General features: G+C 37.7%; 1 non-coding gene across 1 annotated transcript; it reads right to left on the bottom strand.

Annotated features, from left to right (window-relative positions):
- Positions 1–22,968: 22,968 nt before the first annotated feature.
- Positions 22,969–23,075, bottom strand: LOC127133274 (small nucleolar RNA R71). Its single transcript, XR_007807261.1, has one exon. It is a non-coding gene; the product is annotated as a small nucleolar RNA R71 (small nucleolar RNA).
- Between the last annotated feature and the right edge of the window lie 643 nt (positions 23,076–23,718).

Below are 23,718 nucleotides of genomic sequence, written 5' to 3'. Positions count from 1 at the left end.
ATCTGACTGTTGCAAGTTTGTGAAGAAATGCCACAAGTATCAAGTTTATGCAGATAAGGTTCATGTTCCTCCGACACTGTTGAATGTCATTTCCTTTCCATGGTCCTTCTCCATGTGGGGAATTAATATGATTGACATGATTGAGCCCAAAGATTTGAACGGACGTCGTTTCATTTTGGTGGCTATTGACTACTTCACAAAGTGGGTTGAAGCGACATTGTATGCAAATGTAACCAAGCAAGTTGTTGTGAGGTTTATCAAGAATCAGATCATATGTCGTTATGGTGTGCCAAGTAAGATCATTACTGACAATGGATCAAACTTGAAAAATAATATGGTGGAAGCTCTTTGCAAAGACTTCAAGATTGCACACCATAATTCTTCTCCTTACAGACCTAAAATGAATGGAGTTGTTGAAGCTGCAAATAAGAACATCAAGAAGATCATTCAGAAGAGGGTTGTGACCTACAAGAATTGGCGAGATGCTCACATTTGCTTTGCATGAGTACCGTACATCTGTCCACACTTCAACAGAAGTAACCCCTTTCTCACTTGTTTATGGCATGGAAGTTGTGCTCCCCGTAGAGGTTGAGATCTCATCATTGCGTGTCTTGATGGAAGCCAAGTTGACTGAGGCTGAATGGTGTCAGACCAGATATGACCAGTTGAACTTAATTGAAGAGAAGAGGTTGATTTCCATGTGTCATGGTCAGTTATATCAGCATAGAATGAAGAAGGCATTTGATAAGAAGGTCAGACCTCGTGTGTTTAGAGAAGGTGACCTTGTGCTTAAGAAAATTCTATCCTTCAAACCTGATGCTAGGGGAAAGTGGACTCCTAATTATGAAGGCCCGTATGTTGTTAAGAGATCCTTTTCAGGAGGTGCTTTAATTCTTACAACTATTGATGGTGAAGAGTTCACTCGTCATGTGAATACCGATGCAGTCAAGAAATACTTCACCTAAAAATAAAAAGAATAGCTCGCTATGTTGAAAACCCAAAAGGGAGGCTTAGGTAAAAATGAGTGTCTCGGTGGATTGAAAACCCGAAAGGGCGATCTAGGAAAAAGTTTGAGACATAAAATAGAAAATTATCCTGGTAGATTGAGTACCCCACCTTGGGGCAATCTAGGCAAAAATTAGGGATTATGGAAAGTAACTCCATTCGGTTGGTCCTAACCATTGAGGAAATTTGGAGCAAGTCATTTGGTTCTGATTCATAATTCTCAACCAAAGCCAAGAGCACAACGAATATTGAAGTTGGTAGGAAGAGTAGTGATCATGGCATTCAATGTAGCCCTTTTCCATGTATATTACCATTTTCAACTTTTGGAAAGATCTATGGGGTCTTGTCATTTACAGACTACCATCCTATTAAATAAAGTTGAGCTTTTACCCAATTGTTTCCACTCTTATTTATTTCAGCTAAATAAAATTGAATTTTTATGATGGTAATTTTAAAATAAATTAATAAATAAAAATCATTTTTCTTAAAGAATATAAAAGCAATTACTTTAAAAATAATTGATTTCAGTAAGGAATATCAACAACAGTCTGAGAACAGGTAAGTCTTGACAATGTGGAGCCTCGTTGGTCTTCCCTAAGCAGTTGGTTTGTTGATAATTCCCAATGATTCATCATTTGTCCCCAGTAGAGTTGAACTGGTGGTCAGTCCCTTTCGTAAAACATTCATTCTCCAGCTGAGTTGTATGCTCACATCCTCAGCAGTTTGCCTAGATCCTCTATGCAGAGTTTTATCTTTTGTTATCCCCGGTGGAGTTCATCCTCAGATACAACAGTGTTAATTTTCAGCAGTATTTGATTTGGTCCCCTGCGAGGTTGTCTCCCATTTTCTATGATGTTGACCTAAAATGCCCCGCAGAGTTTACAACTCGGATCCTCGGCGGACCTTTTCTCTTTCCCCTAGTCAGGATTGAGATATTCACAGCCAAATTATTGATATTCATCCCCATCATTTTTCTCTAGTTGGTGTTTCCATCTTGTTTAGATTAGCTGAGTGTTGTAGCGATGATTCAAATCTGAGATATATGTATCCTTTGTGATTGCTTTGTCAACATAATCATCAATCATATACTTACATAATAAAACAACAGATATTTCATTGTGCATTTTCATTGCATTTTATTCCTTATGTCTGATCCCCTGCTATGGTGCCATTATTTCCCCGTGCAGGTTTGGTGTGTCTGTCCTCTTTCAATTGTAGAGTGTCAACCCTTTTAAGCAGAAAGAATTTACCCTTTCTCGTTTCCCCACTGAGTTATTTCCTCCTGGATGATTATTGTTTCAGTTTCCTCCCCAGTTAATTATCTGAATGGAACCGCTCCCCTTGAGTTATGTCCTCATTGGGTTGAGTCCCTGTTTGACGTTTTCTTTCTAGTTATTAGCTAGATAGATACTTTTGGTCCCTTGAGAGTCTGTTACCCAATAACTGATAATTTTCTTCTCGATTTATGAGTACTTTACTTTTGCCAATACTCGGTAAATGTAATTTACTTCCTTCATTTTTTCCCAGCGGATTCATCTTCACGTTTCCCCAGGCAGTCTATCCTTGATATGTTCATCCTAACCGATGAGGGATATTCTCCCTTTGTGGTTTTCTACCCAGTAAAAAGGTAGTTGTAATCCCTATTTTCATTCCCCAGAGAGTTGATCCTTGATATGTTCATCCTAACCGATGACGAATTTTCTCCCTTTTTGGTATTTTATCCAGTAACTGGTAGATATAAATCCTACTTCTCCCAGAGTTAATCCTTGATATGTTCATCCTAACCGATGACGGATTTTCTCCCTTTGTGGTTTTCTACCCAGTAAAAAGGTAGTTATAAACCCTGTTTTCTCCTGTTGAGTCTATCCTTGATATGTTCATCCTAACCGGTGACGGATATTCTCTTTTTGGTATTCTATCCAGTAACTGATAGATATAATTCATATTTTTTCCCGGCGGTATATCCTTGATATGTTCATCCTAACCGATGACGGATATTCTTCCTCTGAGTCTATCCTTGATATGTTCACTTTAACCAGTGACAAATATTTTCTCTTTGGTCTTCTACCCAATAGACGGTAGTTGTAAATCCTATTTTAATATTTTCCCCAGCAGGTTCTTCTTACCCAGTAACTGGTAACGAACACACCTTCTCTTTCCTCAGCGAGTCATCCTTGATATGTTTACCCTAACCGGTAATGGATGTCCCTCTGTCAGAATACATTATCTTCCTACCCAATAACCGATATTAGTTAATATATTTCTGGTACTCCTGTGTTGAAGATCTTTCTTCCCTAGTCGAGTTTGATTCAGGTATTTCAGCTTTGTTCTGATCTACCTATTTCCCCCGTAGAGTTTTCCCTTATCCCCAACCGAGTCTTTCCATTGATTTATTTTCATGTAATTCCCCTCGTGTCTCCAGCAGTTTTCAAGTCGTAGCCTGGCCTATGCAGAACACTTTTATCCCTCAAAGTCTCTGTCTCCCCAGTGAGTTTTTCTTATGGAATGCAGTATGCTCCTGTGGACTTTCAGTCTCTCCGAATTCTTTTCCTTTGTGGCAATATTTCCCCACAAAGATACTTTAACATTTCATATCATATGCATCATGAGGTCTCTTAGGGACCAAAATTTGTTTCTATTGTTGTTATTTAAGTTCATTCTACTAAGTTGATACGAAGATTTTAACCTTCACATCCTCAGTTAGAATGTCCATAAATAGGGGCAGCTGTAAGAACCCAATTTTGACCCTAAGATCCCTCATGTTATCTCATCATATGCATTGGCTTTGGGATCACACCTTCGCATCCTCCTTACCCCATCATTCATTGGGATTGCATTGGGAGAGATAACCAAGCACATATGATTGTATCATACTTTGTTTTCATTATTTACTAACCAAAATGCCAAAAATATGTCAATATATAGTTTGTTGCTTTTGTAGGTAGTGTGCGTGTTCACCCATGCTCCATCAAGTTCATATCTAGGGTTTAAGATCCTTAATGCAAGGAGACTAATCAAGAGAGTGTTTAACTTGGTTCTATACATCATATATAGATCCCCATGATCTTCACATATCATTTTTATCAAGAATTCATCAAGAGTGTTAAGCTTGTTTGCCTTGGAAACCCTAATTCATCTAGGTATCTTGTGTGACTTCTTCAACAAGTTTCCTCATCAATTGATCAAATATTTCAAGGTATACTTAATATTACATCATATTATGCATATATGATCCATGAGTCCCAAAAATCAAGATAATGTCAAGCTAGCAAGATGGTTCATGGTGGTAGACCAGAGAAAGTCAACTAGTCAAAATTGGGGTTCCTTAGACCCTATCTCCTACATTAATTGTCATATGAAAATGATTCCAATAGAAAATTTACTCCTTGTGATATTACAAACAACTTTCATGTTGAAGTCAAGATCTAGTTTTTCTTGGAAAGTCATTTTTTATGGTGAAAGATTATAGGTCATTTTGTCTGAATCCCAGTTAGGAGGTCAACTTCCAAGGACCATAACTTGCTCAATTTTTATGAGATGAAATCCATTCAATTCCATGATCAAATTAAATGTGTCCTTTTCAACTTTTATGTTTGGAGAAAGTTAAAATTCAACTCGAAAATGCATGTGCCAAGAGGAAAAATTATAGGTCATTTTGGGCCATTACCATTGAACAAGTGATTTTCCTCAACTTCTAAAATGCATAACTCCTTCATGCCAAATCCAAATGAGGTCAAATTTATGACCAAATTGAATAGGTTTGAAATAGATATAACTCTGATGAAGGAACGTTTTCCATTTGAAGTCCATAGAAAAAGTTATCCAAGGTGGAAGAAGTGAACATTTGACTTGGTACTTAGAAAATTTTCAAATATGTTTGATTTTTCAAACTTCCACCTCAAAATTAATCATGATACGTGCTTCAAATGGAAATGTATTCAACATGAAAGTTGTTCCCCTTGATCTCACCTTTCCAAAAAGTCCCAGATTATCTCATTTGGATCTAAATTGTAGGACTTGCATATGGGTGCAATGCATGGCCCCATTTGGAAGATCTTCATGACCAATTTCCATTCCACATTGCATGGCTTCATGAATTGTTTTCAGCATCACATGTGCATGATTTTGGATCCTTTGACATCATTCTTTAGGATTTATACACACCAATGCAAGCTTGCATGAGTTCATTACTATTTTTGGAGTTTGAATGGAACTGTGCAAAAAGCATTTGAAAAGCCTATAAATACAAGTGCCATGAGCTCAGAAATGCATCAACACCTTGCCCAAGCTTTGCCAAGGCAACTCAGACCCCTCACTCCGTAGAATTTTTTGAGGATTTCATTGAAATCGAGTTTGAATTTCACCTTCTGTTTTGATGTTCAAACTCCAAGAATTCATTGCCCTTTTCATCTCAATTGATCACTGCAAGCAAGAGGAGGAAGAATCAAGCAAATCCAGATCAAGCTGAATTGAAGATACTCGAAGGTTAAATTTCAGAAACTTCATCTCTTCGATTATCTCTCAATTCTTCACTATTCTTTGTGAATTTTGGTTGGCTGAAATCTTATCAGCGTAGGCAATAAGATTTAGTTGCTTTGAGGTTAAATCAAAGCAACTCAGTTCATGATCCTCAAAATTCAAATCCCTGTATCTTTTTATATACTTGGAATTGGAGAAAATTGAGGCCAGATTCGTGATCCTGGACATTTTCTCTTCAAATTAGTGTCCTTGTTTTCCATTTTTCATGAAGTTTAGGTTGGACCAGTTCGGTGGTCCTTACCGGAGAAGATGATCGGCGCTAGGACTCAAGTGGTGTGTTGGCAATGTTCCAACCATCTGATCTTGGTCCATCGTTCTAATCTTGACCATTGGTTTTGATTACCACACGTGTGGTGCTTTGACTCAAGTCCACCATGGACAGCGTGCGTGTGGCCATCACATTTGCCACCTCAATTAATGAGGGAGATCTGATGGCCCTTGTTTTTTGGTATTTTCTGATTTTATGTTTAATCCTTTTATTTTGTTTAATTCATATTATTTCATTTTTAATCCAAAAAATATGGGACTTTCACCAAAAATCTATAAATATTTTTCTCTTTCATTTTCTGAATTAAAATTATTTTTTAGATTAATTTTGGTATTTTTCATGAATTAAATGTTTTTATGCATATTTTTAATTGTTTTTAAAAATAATTATGACTTTTCAAAAATCATGAAATTATTTGTCTAAGGTCCTTTGCTCTTGTTTGACCTAGGATATTGGCCATTTATTTGGTGTTTTGAAGAGATTTTAGATTTTGACCAAATTAAATTGAATTTTAATGTATTTTTAATTTGACCTTTAATTGATTAATTGTGTAAAAATTATGTTGAGTCATTTTTAAGGTCTTGTGTGTGGAGGTAAATTCATGACCATCAAACTATGGATAAGCTTGACGTCAGTAAAACCAGAGGCGTGACCGTGCTTTTATTGTTTCCAAGGGAAAAGGGGAAAGTACGAACAAAACCCAAAGATAAGAAGTTTTTAAATCAAAACTAATAAAATGCCAAAGATTACAGGTAAGGGGGTTGGTTACACAGAGGGAATGTGTTAGCACCCAAAGTGTCCTAGGTACTCTTAGGGAGCCCTTTTTTGTATGTACATGTATTTTGGTATAAAAAGATGTTTGCAATAAATAGAGTGTGGGGATGAGAAAAGAATTTATTAATTATACTTTTGTATTTGACAAGACCTTCGGACTTGTGCCTACGTACCAACATAAAATAGGGGATCAAAACCTCGTAGTTCATGGTAACAATTTCAAAGTGAGTGAGTTGCTTTTTAACAAAATTTAAGTTCGAAAGAGGCACAAAATGCCTAAAAAAGTTTGAATGGGAGTTAGTTCTTTTTGTCTTTGGAAATTTTAAGTCAAGCATTGTTAAGTTGATTTACAAGTTTGATCAAGAAAAAGAGTTTGAAAATGCAATGGCAGAAGCCCAAAGTTTCTAATTTGCAATAAAGGTCAAAGTTTAGAAATCACAATCAAAGAAGTTTCTTAAAAGGAGGGAGAGATTTGAAATTAAAGAAGTGGGAGGAGATGAAGAGACTAATCCTAAGCAAAAATTAAAAGTTAAGAGTTAAAAAGATCTAACCAATGGGATGCAATCCAATAGACAAGAATGTCATATAGAAACCCAATTTTCCCTTGGACTTTAGAATCAAGCAATATCAATACACACAATAGTAAGGTGAAGAGCAAGGCATCAAATAAAGATAGCCACATCCAAGCTTAGCAACTTCATGATCTTCTTCATAATATCCCATGTATCAGATGACATACTCCTTGAATGGCTCAAAATAAGGCACTACACACATATTCAAAATAACATTTTACATCAAGACCATGTAGTAGATGAACTCAAAAGAGATCTCAATACTTGCTTAAGATGAAAGTTCAATTTACAAAGACTGGCTTCAGAAAATTTGGCATTGGCCAAGTCCTTTTTGCATAGGGAATGTTGCCTAATTCTAAGTCCAATGTCTCAGATCAAATCCAACAGTCCACACAATTTTTTTTAGGGTTTTTGTTATTATTGTGTACATTAAGGTCAAAAGACCATAAACACAAACAAAATACATAAACAAGTATATACAATCACAATATAATCACAAAATATGGCTCAAGTGAGCAAAGTGAAAATGACATTAAAGTAAACAAGTTAAATGGTATGAATAATGGCAAATGATAAAGACTTGAATTTAAAGTGCAAAAAGTAAATGACTTGAAATTAAAAGTTAATCAAATGTCAGTTAATTAGAAGTTAGTATTGTTTTTGCTTTTTTTATTGTTTAAGTCATTCTTTGGAGAACACTCAACCCTCTATTCACAAGCATGAATCCTTGAACCAAGACATCTTCCAAAGGAAGGAAAAAAGGCCAAGTTTCCACACAATACCATGAAAGGGGGGAGACTTACAATCTCACTTATTAGAATGCTATGCTTTTGGGTCAAAATTTAGCGCTATCTTAAGCAATCGTAATTGGACTTATGTAGAAGTCACAACTATTTGAGGTCGGGCAATAGAAATTTTAGTGTTAATGCATGTAAGAGATATGGTATTATGAACCATACTCCTAAAACATACCACACTTAAAATAAAATGGCAAGAGGGTGGACCTAATCTCATTCATACTTATGTTGACTTTGCAATCGACTAGCCTTAGGATATAGAGATATCATAAGTCAATGAAATGGATGGGATAGAATGGGATTGAAGATGAAGAGGGAGGGGAAATGAAACAAACACAAATTAGTCATGGGAGGACTTTTATCAAATTAAAATCATTCATTCATTTTGGGATATGAAATGCATATCTCATCAATCCCCTAAATCCAATTATTTTAATCCAACAAAGTCAAATCAACCTTGACCAAGGCCCAACAACAAAAGTCAACCTCAATAAGTCAATCAAAATATCTCAACACAATTTATTTACAATTACACAATTAAAAATTAATTAAAAAATATATTAAATTAAATTATGGTTGGTCAAAATCCTAAAACCTCTTTAAAACACCAAATAAATGGCCAAGAGATTTATCATAGGTCAAACAAGGGCAAAGGACCTTGGAGAAAAAATTTCATTATTTTTGGAAACTTAAAAGTATTTTTAAACAATTAAAAATATCCACAAAAACAATTAAATCATGAAAAAAATTAATATTGATCCAAAAAATAATTTTAATTCAGAAAATGAAAGAGAATTTTTTTTGAAACTTTTTGGTGAAAGTTCCATATTTTCTGGATCAATATTAAAATTAATATGAATTAATGAAAATAAGTCAATTAAAATGAGAATCAGAAAATGCTAAAAAACATGGACCACTTGATCTCCCTCATTATTGAGGTGGCAGATCAAGTGGAACAGAGCGCGCTATCCATGGTGAACCTTAGTCAATGTTCCACACGCGTGATAATCAATTTGGGTGCTCAAGATTAAAACAAAATAGAAGGATCATGTGGTCTGGAGACGTGCCAACACATCGCCGGAGCTAGAGCTCCGGTCTTCTTCTCCGGTGAACCTCACCGGACTGGTCCACCTTCAACCATCACCAAAATAAAAAAGGAGGACATGAATTTAAAGTAAAAATGCTCAGGAGCTCGAATATGGCCTCAATTTCACCTAACTCTAAGTATATAAAAAGATACAGGGAGTTGAATTTTGAGGATCATGATCTGAGTTGCTTCGATTTAACCTCTAAGCAACTCAATCTTGTTGCCTACATTGGTAGGACTTCAGACAACCAAAAGTCAACAAGAATAGTGGAGAATTGAGTGAGAATTGAAGAAATGAAAAATTCAGAAATTCACCTTCGTTGTCGGTTCAGATAGACACGATCTTGCTCTCAATTGTGCTTGGCCTTGCTTTGGATGCTTGATGGAGTGGAAATGGATCAAGGAAGAAGAAGGACTCTTGGAGTTTGAATCTCAAAACAGTGGGAGATTTCAAACTCGATTTTCAATGAAAATCACCAAGCTTATCCTTTGAATGTGGAGGTTTAGGGTTGTAGTTTCAAAGCTTACGTGCCAGGGTCCCCAATTCTGAGTGAGAGGGATTCTATTTATAGCTAAGGTCATTGATAATTACACACCTCTTCAAAAATTCATAAATAACAAATCACCTTTGCATGGATGCATGGGCATGTGATAGGCCCATGTAATGATGAATTTGGACTTTTTGGAAAGGTTAGAAGAGGAACAACTTTCACGTTGAACACTTTTTCATTTTAAGCTTGGATCATGATGAATGTTGAGGTGGAAGTTTGGAAAATCAAACATATCGAAAATAATTCTAAGTACCAAGCCATATGTTCACTTCTTCCACCTTGAGTAACTTTTTCTATGGGCTTAAAATGAGAAACGTTCCTTCATCAAAGTTGTATCTCTCTCAAAGTCCTTAAAATTGGTCACAAATTTGACCTTATTTAGATTTAGCATGAAGGAGTTATGCATTTTAGAAGTTGAGGAAAATCACTTCTTCAATGGTTTTGGCCCAAAATGATGTATAATGTCTCCTCACATCACATGCATTTAAAAGTTGAATTTGCTCTTCCTCCAAACATCAAAGTTGAATTAAACATCCTGAGTTTAATCATTCAACTTGAATTGAATTCATATCATAAAAATTGAGCAAGTTATGGTCTTGGGAAGTTGACCTTCAAATTAGGGTTTAGACAAATGACCTATAATCTTTCACCATAAAAAATGACTTTCCAAATAAAACTAGATATTGACCTCAACATGAAAGTTGTTTGGGATGTCATTTAGAGTAACTTTTCCCTTGGAATCACTTTCATATAATAAAAATTGTAGGAGATAGGGTCTAAGGAACCCTAGTTTTGATCAATTCACTTTCTCTGGTCAACCACCATGAGCCAACTTGCTATCTTGATATTTTCTTGACTTTTGGGACTCACGGAGGATCATATATGCATAAGATGATGTAACGTGAAGTATCCCTTGAAATATTTGATCATTTGGTGAAGAAACTTGTTGAAGAAGTTACATAAGATACCCAAATGAATTAGGGTTTCCAAGGCAAACCAACTCCAAACTCTTGATGATTTCTTGATCAAAGTAACATGTGAAGATTATGGGGATTCATATATGATACTTAGAGCCATAGTAAACCATTTCTTGATTGAGCGCCTTGCATTGAGGGTCTCAAACCCTAGATATGAGCTTGATAGAGCATATATGAGCATGCACACTACCTACAAAAGAGTTAATCTATACAATGACATATTTTTGGTATTTTGGTTAGTAAACAAAGAAAAATGAAGTATGATACAATCAAATGGTGCTTGGTGATCTCTCCCAATGCAAACCCAAAGAATGAGGGGTAAAGAGGATTCCAAGGTGTGAACCCAATGCTAATGCATATGATGGGAATAGTATGAGGGATCTTAGGATCAAAATTGGGGTCTTACAGCTGCCCCTATTTAAGGACATTCTAGCTAAGGAGGTGAAGGTTAAAATCTTCGTATCGACTCAGTAGAATGAACGTAAATAATAATATATAGAAACAAATTTTGGTCCCTAAGAGACCTCATGATGCATATGATGTGAATGCAAAAATAATCTTTGTGGGGAAAATGTTGCCACAAAGGAAGAGAATCCGGAGAGACCGTAAGTCCACAGGAGTATAATGCATTCCATAAGGAAAACTCACTAGGGAGACAGAGACTCTGGCGGATAAAAAGGTCATGCGTAGGCCAGGATATGACTTAAAACTGTTGGGGGACACGAGGGGTTCCATGAGAATAAATCAATGGAAAGACTCAGCCGGGGAATAAAGGGAACATCTACTGGGGAAACGGGTAGATCAGAACAAAGTTGAAATACTCGAACTAAACAGGAAAAGGCGATTTCACCGAGGAAATACACACTCAAGATTATCTGGGGGAAGAAATGATCTTCAACACAGGAGAAACAAAATTATATTATCCGCTACCGGTTACTGGGTAAGGGTATAAAAAATTCTGATAGGGAGGACATCCGTTACCGGTTAGGGTAAACATATCAAGGATGACTCGCTGAGGGAAAACAGGAGGTATATTCATTACCAGTTACTGGGTAAGAATAACCTGTTGGAGAAAATCCAAATAGGATTTACAACGACCGGTTACTGGTCAGAAGACCGCAAAGGGGGAAAATATTCGTCACTGATTAAAGTGAACATATCAAGGATAGACTCACCTGGGGACCTTAGGAAGGATATCCGTCACCGGTTAAGATGAACATATCAAGGATAAATTGCCTGAAAAAGTAGGAATTAGATCTATCGAATACTGGATAGAATACCAAAAAGAGAATACCCGTCATCGATTAAGATGAACATATCAAGGATAAACTCCGAGGGGAGAAATAGGGATTACATGTATCAGTTACTTGATAGAATACCAAAAAGAGAATATCCGTCACCGGTTAGGGTGAACATATCAAGGATAGACTCCACAGGGGGAAATAGGATTTATAACTATCGGTTACTGGGCAGAAGACTGTAAAGAGAAGGAAACCGGTGACCGGTTAAGATGAACATATCAAGGATTAACTCTCTAGGGAAAGAAATAAGGATTACAACTACCTTTTTACTGGGTAGAATACCAAAAAGAGAATATCCGTCACCGGTTAGGATGAACATATCAAGGATAAACTTAAAGCAGGGAAGAAATTATCCGCCACCGGTTAGGATGAACATATCAAGGATAAACTTCTTGGGAGACGTGAGAAACGAATCTGCTGGGGAGAAAAGGTTACTTTTGCCAGGCATTGGGCAAAAAGTGAAATATTCACAAATTGAGAAGAATATTACCAATTATTGGGTAATAGACTCTCAGGTGACCAAAAGCATCTATCTAGGTAAGATCTAGAAAGAAACGGTCAATCAAAGACTCAACTCAATGAGGATATAGCTCAAGGGGAGTAGTTCCATCCAGACAATCAACTGGGGAGGAAACTGAAATAAGAATCATCCACGAGGAACTAACTCAGTGGGGAATGAAAAAGGACAGACAAACCAAATCTGCGTAGGGGAAAAGTATACCACCGTAGCAGAGGATCAGAGAAACAATGAATCACAAAGTGCATTGCAAATGCGATAATGAAATCTATGAGTGTATATGTATATGTATATGTATATATGATGATTATGCTGACAAAACGATCACAAAGGATACAAATTTCACTAGACTGAATCATCGATACAATTCTCAGCCAATCCTCAAAGTAGGGAAACAACTGCTGGAGAGAATCGGCCACCTCAAAGGCTCAACCCTGGCTGGGGAAACGAGGAGAGAATCTGCTAAGGAAACTTCATTATCAATTCTGAGGGGAATTTTAGGTCAACACCATATCAAATGGGAGATAACCTTGTAGAGGATCGAAAATACTGCTCAAGAATCGGGTTAACAGGGGTCATGGACAACACTGCTGGCGACTTGAGGGGAAACAAAATCTGCCGAGTCGTGTAAACAGCTGCAAATAACGCGCCTACAACTCGAGGGAGGCAATTGCGAACTCAGCTGGGGATACCAACAAAATTCGGCAAGAGATGCTGAAAAGCTGCTGGGGAAGAAATAGAGATCACGCCAACTGCTTGAGGAAAAACCAACAATGCTTCGCATTTAGGGCTTACCACTCTTCAAACCACTGTTGATATTCCTTTAATTGCTTTTTAAAAGTAACTGGTTTTATTATTTAAGAAAACCTGCTTTTTATTTTAAAACTTTAATTTCAAAATGATCACAAAAAAGTTTAATTCTATTTAGATGAATAAATAAAAGTGGAAACAATTGGATAAAAAGCTCAACTTTATTTAATAGAATGGTAGTCTGTAAATGACAAGACTCCACAAATTTTTACAAAAGTTGAAAAAATGGTAATTTACATGGAAAATGGCTACATTGAATATAATGATCACTAATCCTTCTACCTCCTTCAATATCCACTATGCTCTTGACTTTGGTTGAAGATGAATCAGAACCAATCATTGTGCTCAAGAAAGTCTTCAAGACTGAAGATCAACCAACTTGCAGTTACTTGCCATAATCCCTAATTTTTGCATAAATTGCCCCAAGGTGGGGTAATCAATTTATCGGGATAATTTTCTATTTTATGTCTTTAATTTTTGCCTGGATCTCCCTTTCGGGGTTTCAATCCACCGAGACACTCATTTTTGCCTAAGCCGCCCTTTTGGGTTTTCAACTTAGCGAGTTGTTCTTTTCTTTTTTAGGCGAAGCATTTCTTGACTACATCCGCATTCACAGGACGCGTGAACTCTTCACCGTCCATAGTTGTAAGAATCACAGCACCGCCTGAAAAGGCTCTCTTAATAACATATGGGCCTTCATAATTAGGAGTCCATTTGCCCCTAGAATCTGGTTTGAAAGATAGAATCTTCTTGAGCACGAGGTCACTTTCTCTAAACACATGAGGCCTAACCTTCTTATCAAATGCTTTCTTCATTCTCTACTGATATAACTGTCCATGGCACATGGCAGTCAACGTCTTCTCTTCAATCAAATTCAGTTGGTCGTACATGGTCTGACACCATTCAGCCTCAATCAACTTGGCTTCCATCAGTATACATAATGATGGGATCTCAACTTCTACTGGGAGCACAACTTCCATACCATAAACGAGTGAGAAAGGGGTTTCCCCTGTTGAAGTACGGATAGATGTACGATACCCATGCAAAGCAAATGGGAGCATCTCATGCCAATCTTTATACGTTACAACCATCTTCTGAATGATCTTCTTGGTGTTCTTGTTTGCAGCTTCAACAACCCCATTCATCATAGGTCTGTAGGGAGAAGAATTATGATGTGTAATCTTGAAGTCTTTGCAAAGAGCTTCCATCGTATTATTATTCAAGTTTGATCCATTATCAGTAATGATCTTACTTGACATACCATACCGGCATATAATCTGATTCTTGTTAAACCTCACAACAACTTGCTTGGTTACATTTGCATATGATGCCGCTTCAACCCACTTTGTGAAGTAGTCAATAGCCACCAATATGATACGATGTCCGTTTGAAGCTTTGGGCTCAATCATGCCAATCATATCAATTCTCCACATGGAGAAGGGCCATGGGGAGGAAATGACATTCAACAATGTCGGAGGAACATGAATCTTATCTGCATAAATTTGACATTTGTGGCATTTCTTCACAAACTTGTAACAGTCAGATTCCATTGTCAACCAATAGTAACCTGCTCTCGACATCTTCTTAGCCATAGCATGTCCATTGGAATGAGTACCAAAGGAACCCTCATGGACTTCAGTCATCAACAGGTCTGCTTCGTGTCTATCCATGCAACTGAGCAGGACCATATCGAAATTTCTCTTGTATAACACATCACCATTTAGGTAGAAATTGCCAGCTAATCTCCTCAAGGTCTTCTTTTCTTTCAAAGATGCCCCAGGCGGGTAAATCTGACTTTGGAGGAAATACTTGATATCAAAATACCATGACTTTTCATCTTTGGTCTCTTCAACACCAAACACATGAGCTGGCCTATCAAGACGCATCACAGTTAAATTGGGAACTTCATTCTAATAATTCACCATGATCATTGAAGCCAACATTGCAAGAGCATCTGCCATCCGATTTTCATCTCGAGGGACATGATGGAACTCAACCTTTGTGAAGAAATTTGAAATCCTCCTCGCATAATCTCTATATGGTATTAAACCGGGTTGATTTATCTCCCATACACCTTTGATCTGATTCACGACAAAATATGAATCTCCATAGATGTCTAAATACTTGATTATGAGATCAATGGCCTCTTTAAGCCCCATAATGCAAGCTTCATACTCATCCATATTATTTGTACACTTGAAAGTCAATATAGCTGTAAACAGAAAATGCGTGCCTTGAGGAGTAATAATTATTGCCCCAATGCCATTACCATACTGATTAACAGCTCCATCAAATACCATGCCCCACCGGGAACCAGGTTCTGGCCCTTCTTCAAGCAATGGTTCATCACAATCTTTCATCTTTAAGTACAGGATCTCTTCATCAGGGAAGTTAAACTGCACTGACTGGTAATCTTCAATCGGTTGGTGAGCCAAATGGTCAGCCAAGACACTACCTTTGATCGCTTTTTGAGATTGGTATTCAATATAATACTCGGATAACAACATCTATCAACGGGCAATCCTCCCAGTTAAAGCAGGCTTCTTAAAAATATACTTGATTGGATCCATTTTCAATATCAACCAAGTGGTATGATTCAACATATACTAACACAAACGCTTAGCAGCCCAAGCCAATGCGCAACAAGTCTTCTCAAGCATAGTAAATAGCATATTCTTCCTTTCCAGTTTCATCTTGCTGACCTAGAACACAACCCATACTCTCTTCAAGCACAGTCAAATACATGATCAATGGTCTTCCTTCAACAGGTGGAGACAGAATCGAAGGCTCAAGTAGATACTCTTTGATAATATCAAAAGCTTTATTGCAATCTTCGATCCAATCACAAGATTGATCTTTCCGAAGAAGCTTGAATATAGGCGCACACGTGGCAGTCATGTGCAAAATGAATCTTGAGATATAATTCAAGCGGCCGAGAAAAACCTCTGACTTGCTTCTTAGTTTTGGGCACAAGCATCTCTTGTATTGCTTTGACCTTGGCAGGATCAACTTCAATACCCTTTTCGCTGACAATAAAGCCCAACAACTTACCAGAACGAACACCAAAAGTACATTTATTGGGATTCAAGCGGAGTTTGTACTTCCTCAAACGCTGGAATAGCTTCAACAAATTCTCAACATGTTCTTCTTCATCACTGAATTTAGCAATCATATCATCAACATAGACTTCGATCTCTTTATGCATCATATCATGAAAAAGAGTGGTCATTGCTCTCTGGTAAGTCGCACCAGCATTCTTTAAACCGAAAGGCATCACTCTATAACAAAATGTTCCCTAAGGTGTAATGAATGTAGTCTTCTCCATATCCTCGGGTGCCATTTTGATATGATTATAACCGAAAAACCCGTCCATAAACGAAAATACTTTGAATTTAGCTGTATTATCTACCAACATATCAATGTGTGGCAGAGGGAAATTATCTTTCGGACTAGCCTTGCTCAAATCTCTATAATCGACACACATGCGGACTTTTCCATCCTTCTTAGGAACATGCACAATATTGGCCACCCACTGCGGAAACTCATCAGTAACAAGGAAACCAACATCATTTTGCTTTTGCACTTCTTCTTTGATTTTCACTGCCATATTAGGATGAGTCCTCCTCAACTTCTGCTTGACTGGCGGGCATTCTGGCTTCAACGATAATCTATGCTCCACAATCTCAGAATCCAACCCAGGCATGTCTTGATAGGACCAAGCAAACACATCTGAATACTCTCGAAGAAGTCAATCAACCCCTTCTTAACTTTAGGACACAGCCAAGATCCAATCTTGACTTCCTTCACATCATCTTCGGAATCCAAGTTGACTAGCTCAATCTGTTCTTCAAATGGCTGAATGGCTTTTTCTTCGTGCTCAAGTAGACGAGACAATTCATCAGACACTTCTTCATCACTTTCTTCCTCGGCCTTAAACACAGGGAATTCAAAGTTTGGAGAAGGAGCGGGATCATTGTATTCAATGGGCTTAGAAACCAACCTGCATAATGATTTGATATTTTAATTTTAGAGAAGTGAATTGTGACCAAATATTATGCAGATGGACACTTATTGTTTATTTATTTATGTTTTTTGTGATTACCATTTTCAGAAAGGCAAAAAGTAAAAATAAAACATCACAGATGTGGATGAATAGAATTGCATTTAATTGATGATCAAATTAAAAGATGCCAAACAATGTTCACTTCTCCCTTAGGCATAGGAGAAGGATTTTCAAAAACAATAAAAGAAATTACTTAGAATGATGAACAATAATAGGAACATCGACAGCGGTCCAATTGTTGCAAGCTTTTCCATGCATCACAAAATTGGTGCAGTCTTCATCTTCATCCCCCTTGATCCTTGCAGCTGAGTGTTGTTCATTACCATGAATGAACCCTCCGCTATGGAAACTGGGTTGCACATCTTCAACTGATGACCCTTGTTGGAATCCCAAACCAGCTCTGCTCTTGTTCTCGACGACATCTGCCATCCGGCCCCACTGATCAGAATTACCGTCTTCAACAACCTTCTGCGCGTCTTTAAAAGAGGACATGCGTTCCCCAACTCTCTTTTCTTCAGCAATAGATAGAGCCTGGAACGGATTTCCAATATCATCCTCAGCTTCAACATATGAGAAAGACGACAGGTGGCTCACCAACAGAGCCTTCTCTCCACCGATGATAACAAGCTTACCATTCTTCACAAATTTCAACTTTTGATGCAGAGTGGATGTAACAGCTCCCGCTTCATGTATCCATGGCCCTCCCAACAAGCAGCTATAGGCCGGGTGGATATCCATTACTTGGAAAGTAATTTGGAAATCACTCGGACCTATCTTCACTGGAAGGTCCACTTCACCAATAACAGTCTTGCGAGAACCATCAAAAGCTTTGACGATCACGCCACTGTATCTCATCGGAGCTCCTTGATAAGACAATCTGGAAAGAGTTGACTTCGGGAGTACATTTAATAAAGAATCGGTATCAACCAACACATTTGACAGCGCATCCTCCTTGCAGTTCATCAATATATGCAACGCTAAGTTATGATTTCTACCATCCTCAGGAAGTTCTTCATCACAAAAACTCAAATTGTTGCATGAAGTGATGTTAGCCACAATATGATCAAATTTATCCACCGTTACATCATGCTAGACATAGGCTTGCTCCAATACCTTTTGCAATGCTTCTATGTGCGCTTCTAAATTCATGAGCAGAAACAACACTGAAATTTTGGAAGGAGTTTGGAGCAGCTGCTCCACCATATTAAATTCACTTTTTTTGATCAAACGAAGCACCTCATCTTCATCATTAGGCTTCAAACTGCTGGACTCACCAGAGTGACATCTTGGAGCGTTAACTGGATTCACCACAGGCACATCTACCTTCTTACTGACACCCTCTACATCCTTCGGGAACACATGCCCAAAAACACGACCACTACGGGTCACCTTCGTTACATCAGCAATACTCACAACAGAACATGTCATAGGCAATGGAACCTCTTGACCATTCTCTTGAAGGAGAATTTCCATCCAAGGCGCAGCGGAATTTAAAACTTTCTCCATTTAGTGATCCTTACGAATGGGCATGATCAGTGATAGAATCGTTACCTCTTATGGCGATCACGAACGTTGAACGATGACAACGTCTCTACTCAGTCCACACGAACGGATTCCTTCAATCTCAGTGCTAGCTGGTACGAATGAAGGCTTTGAGTGAGAGAAAGAGAGATATGAAATTCCAACTCTTCAGTTGTGTTGTATACCCATACAATGCTTCTGCACAAGAGTTCTATTTATAGAACCACTTGTGTGGGCTTCAAGCCAAAAAGCCCACTTAAGTGTATTTTGACCCATATCTCATAATATGCCAAAATCACTTAAGTATTTGGTACCTTACCATATTTCGTATTCTACTTAAGTACACCGTACCTTACGATGTTCCTTAGTTACTCTATCTCTCATCAATCCGTCCTTTGTGTGTGACCCTGTAGGTTTTCGCGACGTTGGTAATTATATTAAATCACGCATTTAACATAATAAACAGTGAGCGGTATCTAGAAACACATCACTGCTACCCAAGACACGAAAATGTCATGTGATCTGACAAAACCTCCAGTGATAATAATTATGTGTATAATTACCCTTTTGCCCTTATGTCTATATTGAACACAAGGTATAGACCGTGTCATCCTTGTCCAGTTCAATATTGGGCCCATAGACATTTATCCTGTTACGCAGGATGGGAAAATTCCATCTAGGACACTCATGTCCCTCAGTATGCTTTGTGGAGTACCCATCAACTGTCTTTATGGTAATCCAGTTACGGACAACGTTGGATCAGCAACAAAGCACTCGACTCTACATCTAGGGTCCATAGTGGTTTCAGGTCGAAGAGTGGTATACACTATTATCACCATGAGAATAACTTATGACACTTTGCATAACTTTCTATATAGTATTCTCATAGCGGGTCAATCCGGTATAAATATTACTCTTAATATTCATACCTCTGTTTAAGACTTGATAACTCTTTATCCATGATCCATGAGATGTGATCATCAGTCTACAAACATAATAGTCTTAATGCTTTAATGTTATCCCATTTCACAATAAAGCTCAACTACGGATACTTTAAGAATAGTGTCCTTATGTTTAATGTGGTCTCATGATCAAGTCACACTTGATGCATTAAACGGACTAGCTATTCTAGGGACTTTATTAAACAACTGTAATAAACAAAAAGCCTTTTATTATTAACAAATAATTCGATACAAGTACCAAAAGTATTGGCCTCTAGGGCTTACACCAACACATTTGACAGCGCATCCTCCTTGCAGTTCATCGATATGTGCAACGCTAAGTTATGATTTCTACCTTCCTCAGGAAGTTCTTCATCACAAAAACTCAAATTGTTGCATGAAGTGATGTTAGCCACAATATGATCAAATTGATCCACCGTTACATCATGCTAGACATAGGCTTGCTCCAATACCTTTTACAATGCTTCTATGTGCGCTTCTAAAATCATGAGCAGAAACAACACTGAAATTTTGGAAGGAGTTTGGAGCAGCTACTCCACCATATTAAATTCACTTTTTTTGATCAAACGAAGCACCTCATCTTCATCATTAGGCTTCAAACTACTGGACCCACCAGACTGACATCTTGGAGCGTTAACTGGATTCACCACAGGCACATCTACCTTCTTACTGACACCCTCTACATCCTTCGGGAACACAGGCCCAAAAACACGACCACTACGGGTCACCTTCGTTACATCAGCAATACTCACAACAGAACCGGTCATAGGCAATGGAACCTCTTGACCATTCTCTAACATAGTCGCATTATACTAATACAGAATATCTCTATCGGATGCGTACGGGACTGGACCCACTAACCGTATTACTGATAACATGAAATAATATCACATTCTAGGACTCAATTTAATTAAATTATATTATTATTTACTTCAATTTATTTCATTTTATTCGATATTACTATGTATTTTCTTTCTATTTATCTCAGGTAGTTTATTTGAAGCACAAGTGAAAAAGGAAGAAAAGGAGGTGCAAAAAGGAATGAAAAGAAGCAAATATCAAAAGCCAAAGCCCAGCCCAAAAGTACAGGCGCTGCGCCTGTGACGAGCGTCACACAGGCTGTGACGAGCGTCACGCTTTACCCACTTGTGTTACGAGCGTAAAACATGGTGTGACGAGCGTCACACGATTCTCCTATATTTTTGGCTTCAGAAGCGCAACAAAGACATTGAGGCCTATTGTTACGCTTGACCATTTGCAACGTGAAGACCCTTTACACGGAAGACCTTTGGAAACAGTTACAACAAGTGACCAGTATAAATATTGGCCTTGCAAACCCTGCAGAAGCCCGGACTTCGTTCAATTTTCTTCTTCCAGCCGTGCAAGCATACCATTATTTTTCTTTACTGTTCTTGCTTTTAATTGCAGTTTTTATTTTTATTTTCCTTTCCAGTTAATCTTTCAGCATTTAATTAATTTTTCGCACAATAGTTTCTACACCGGAAACTATTGTGTACCTTTTACTAGATCTAACCTTACGTTAGACCCTAGATTTTTATTCCTTCACTTTTTATTTTCCTGTCCGATTGAAGAATTCAAGAACAAATCCAACCGGTCTGTGGTGGAGTGTTCAAGATTGCTATAAATTATTCAGGTTCTTTAATTTATATATGCTTTATTTTACTGTTTATTTATGTTATCTGCCTGAGATGAAATTATTTATGCATGCTGATTATTTAGATCTGTTTAGTATGTCTGGCTAATTTATATAGGTATCGGTATGTAGAGTAAGCGGAATGAAGGAATCAAAACTAAGTTGGTTTAATTACATTTAAAATAAAATCACTCTTTTTACGGTCTCAATTTACAGGTTTAATAACAAGATTTTTGTACGAAAGTAAAAAACATAAAGAAGTTAAAATCAATAGAACGAGAGTTTGAGTTTTTGACTGGACAGTGTTAATTGGACATTAATTCTAAATCAGGGCGAAAGCAATTTTTAGAATTAATTAAATTCTAATCTTTTTCAAAAAGTATTTTTAAAAGTTAAATGTGAGGACGAGAGTTAAGCATTTGAATTTAATTGTATAACCTAAGTCAATAGAGCGAGAGTTTGAGACAAGGGTGTTTAAACGATTAGTGTTTTCTTAAAAAGAGTTTCTACGGATTCTATTGTTTTCAAAAAGTGGTTTTTGACTTAACTAATAAGTGACAGCTACGTTAATATAAAGTCATAGTCTATTCAACAGAGCGAGAGTTTGAGAAAAGGCTTTTAATCAATAGTGTCTACTGAAAAGATTTATTTTAAAACCAAGAAACCAACGAAGAATTGATTCCCTAATTACGACGAACTACATACCGATATCCGCTTAATTGATATTTAATCTAGATCCTATTTTTAGTTTTAACTTTTCCCCAAACAATCAAAGTATCATCCGCCTTAGCTTTACGAAGTAATCTTAGAAAACGGTATATCGATTCATAAGTCCTTGTGGGATCGATATCTTTTAAAACTACGCGATAGAACTGTGCACTTGCAGTTTGTACCCCAATTCGACTCATAAAGTCACGATCAAGTTTTTGGCGCCGTTGCCAGGGACTTTTATTTAGTCGATATCGTAACTCTTCTGTTACACTGTAGAGACTAAGGCCTTTTATTTTTATTTCTTTCGTTGATTTGTATGCCACATACTCGCTCACAAGGCGAGCCGTTCTACTTACGAATCAACGATATCGAGCTATATCTCCGAGTCTTACGACGAATTCGGGAATATCGTGCTGCAAACAATCTCCCTCCTGTCGAACTTCCTGATCTCAAAAATCTTCTTCCTTCGCCGATACCCGAGATGGCAGAACCAGCTCGTGCTCTTCGAGATTACGCCGCTCCATCGCAAGATGAGCCGCATTCGAGTATTGCTCCACCCGCAATCGAAGCAAACAACTTTGAACTTAAACCTTCACTGTTGCAGGCAGTGCAACAAAACCAATTCTTTGGAAATCCTACCGAGGATCCAAACCTTCATTTATCCATGTTTGTCCAATACGCTGATACTGTTAAAGCTAATGGTGTCACTTCAGAGGCAATTCGAATTCGTCTTTTTCCCTTCTCGTTAAGAGATAGCGCTAGAAGATGGCTTCAATCTCTTCCTTCCAACTCAGTCACCACATGGAACGAGTTGAAGAAAGTCTTTCTTGCCCGATATTTTCCGCCGAGCAAAACAGCTATGTTAAGAGCCCAGATAAATGGATTTAAACAGAAAGATAACGAGTCTCTCTTCGAAGCATGGGAAAGATACAAAGACATGATGAGACTTTGTCCACACCATGGTTTAGAAGACTGGTTAGTAATTCATACCTTCTATAATGGTCTCCTGTACAACACGAGGTTAACAATAGACGCCGCCGCAGGTGGTGCACTAATGAACAAACCTTATGATGATGCTTACCAACTTATCGAAAGCATGGCTCAAAACCACTATCAGTGGGGAAGCGAACAAACAATGGTAGAAAAACCTCAAACGAAAACTGGCATGTACGAGATAAGTAACCTTGATCATGTTAATGCAAAAGTGGATGCTCTAGTCCAGAAAATTGAAAGTTTAAATGTATCACCTCCAGCCACCGTGGTAGCCATAACTCAGAATTGCGAAGTCTGTGGAATCCAAGGTCACACTCCTGCTGATTGTCAACTCCTAACAGGAATCCAAGCGGAGCAAGTAAACTATGCTCAAGGAAGCCCCTACTCGCATACCTATAACTCAAATTGGAAGAATCATCCCAATTTTTCATATAAGAGTAATAATGCTCTATACGCACCTGGAAAATCTCCAAATCAAGCCCCAGCTATACCTCCAGGATATCAAAAGCCGATCCCATCTACACCTAACAATAACGCCCCTAGGAAATCCAACTTGGAAATCATGATGGAAAACTTTATAGCTTCTCAACAGCAAACCAATAAAGATTTCTTAAAC

This window comes from Lathyrus oleraceus, chromosome 3 (assembly GCF_024323335.1).
Source record: "Lathyrus oleraceus cultivar Zhongwan6 chromosome 3, CAAS_Psat_ZW6_1.0, whole genome shotgun sequence".
Lineage (NCBI taxonomy): Eukaryota > Viridiplantae > Streptophyta > Magnoliopsida > Fabales > Fabaceae > Lathyrus > Lathyrus oleraceus.
Note: the sequence above shows the minus strand (reverse complement) of the source record. Positions and strands in the feature narration are given on the sequence as shown.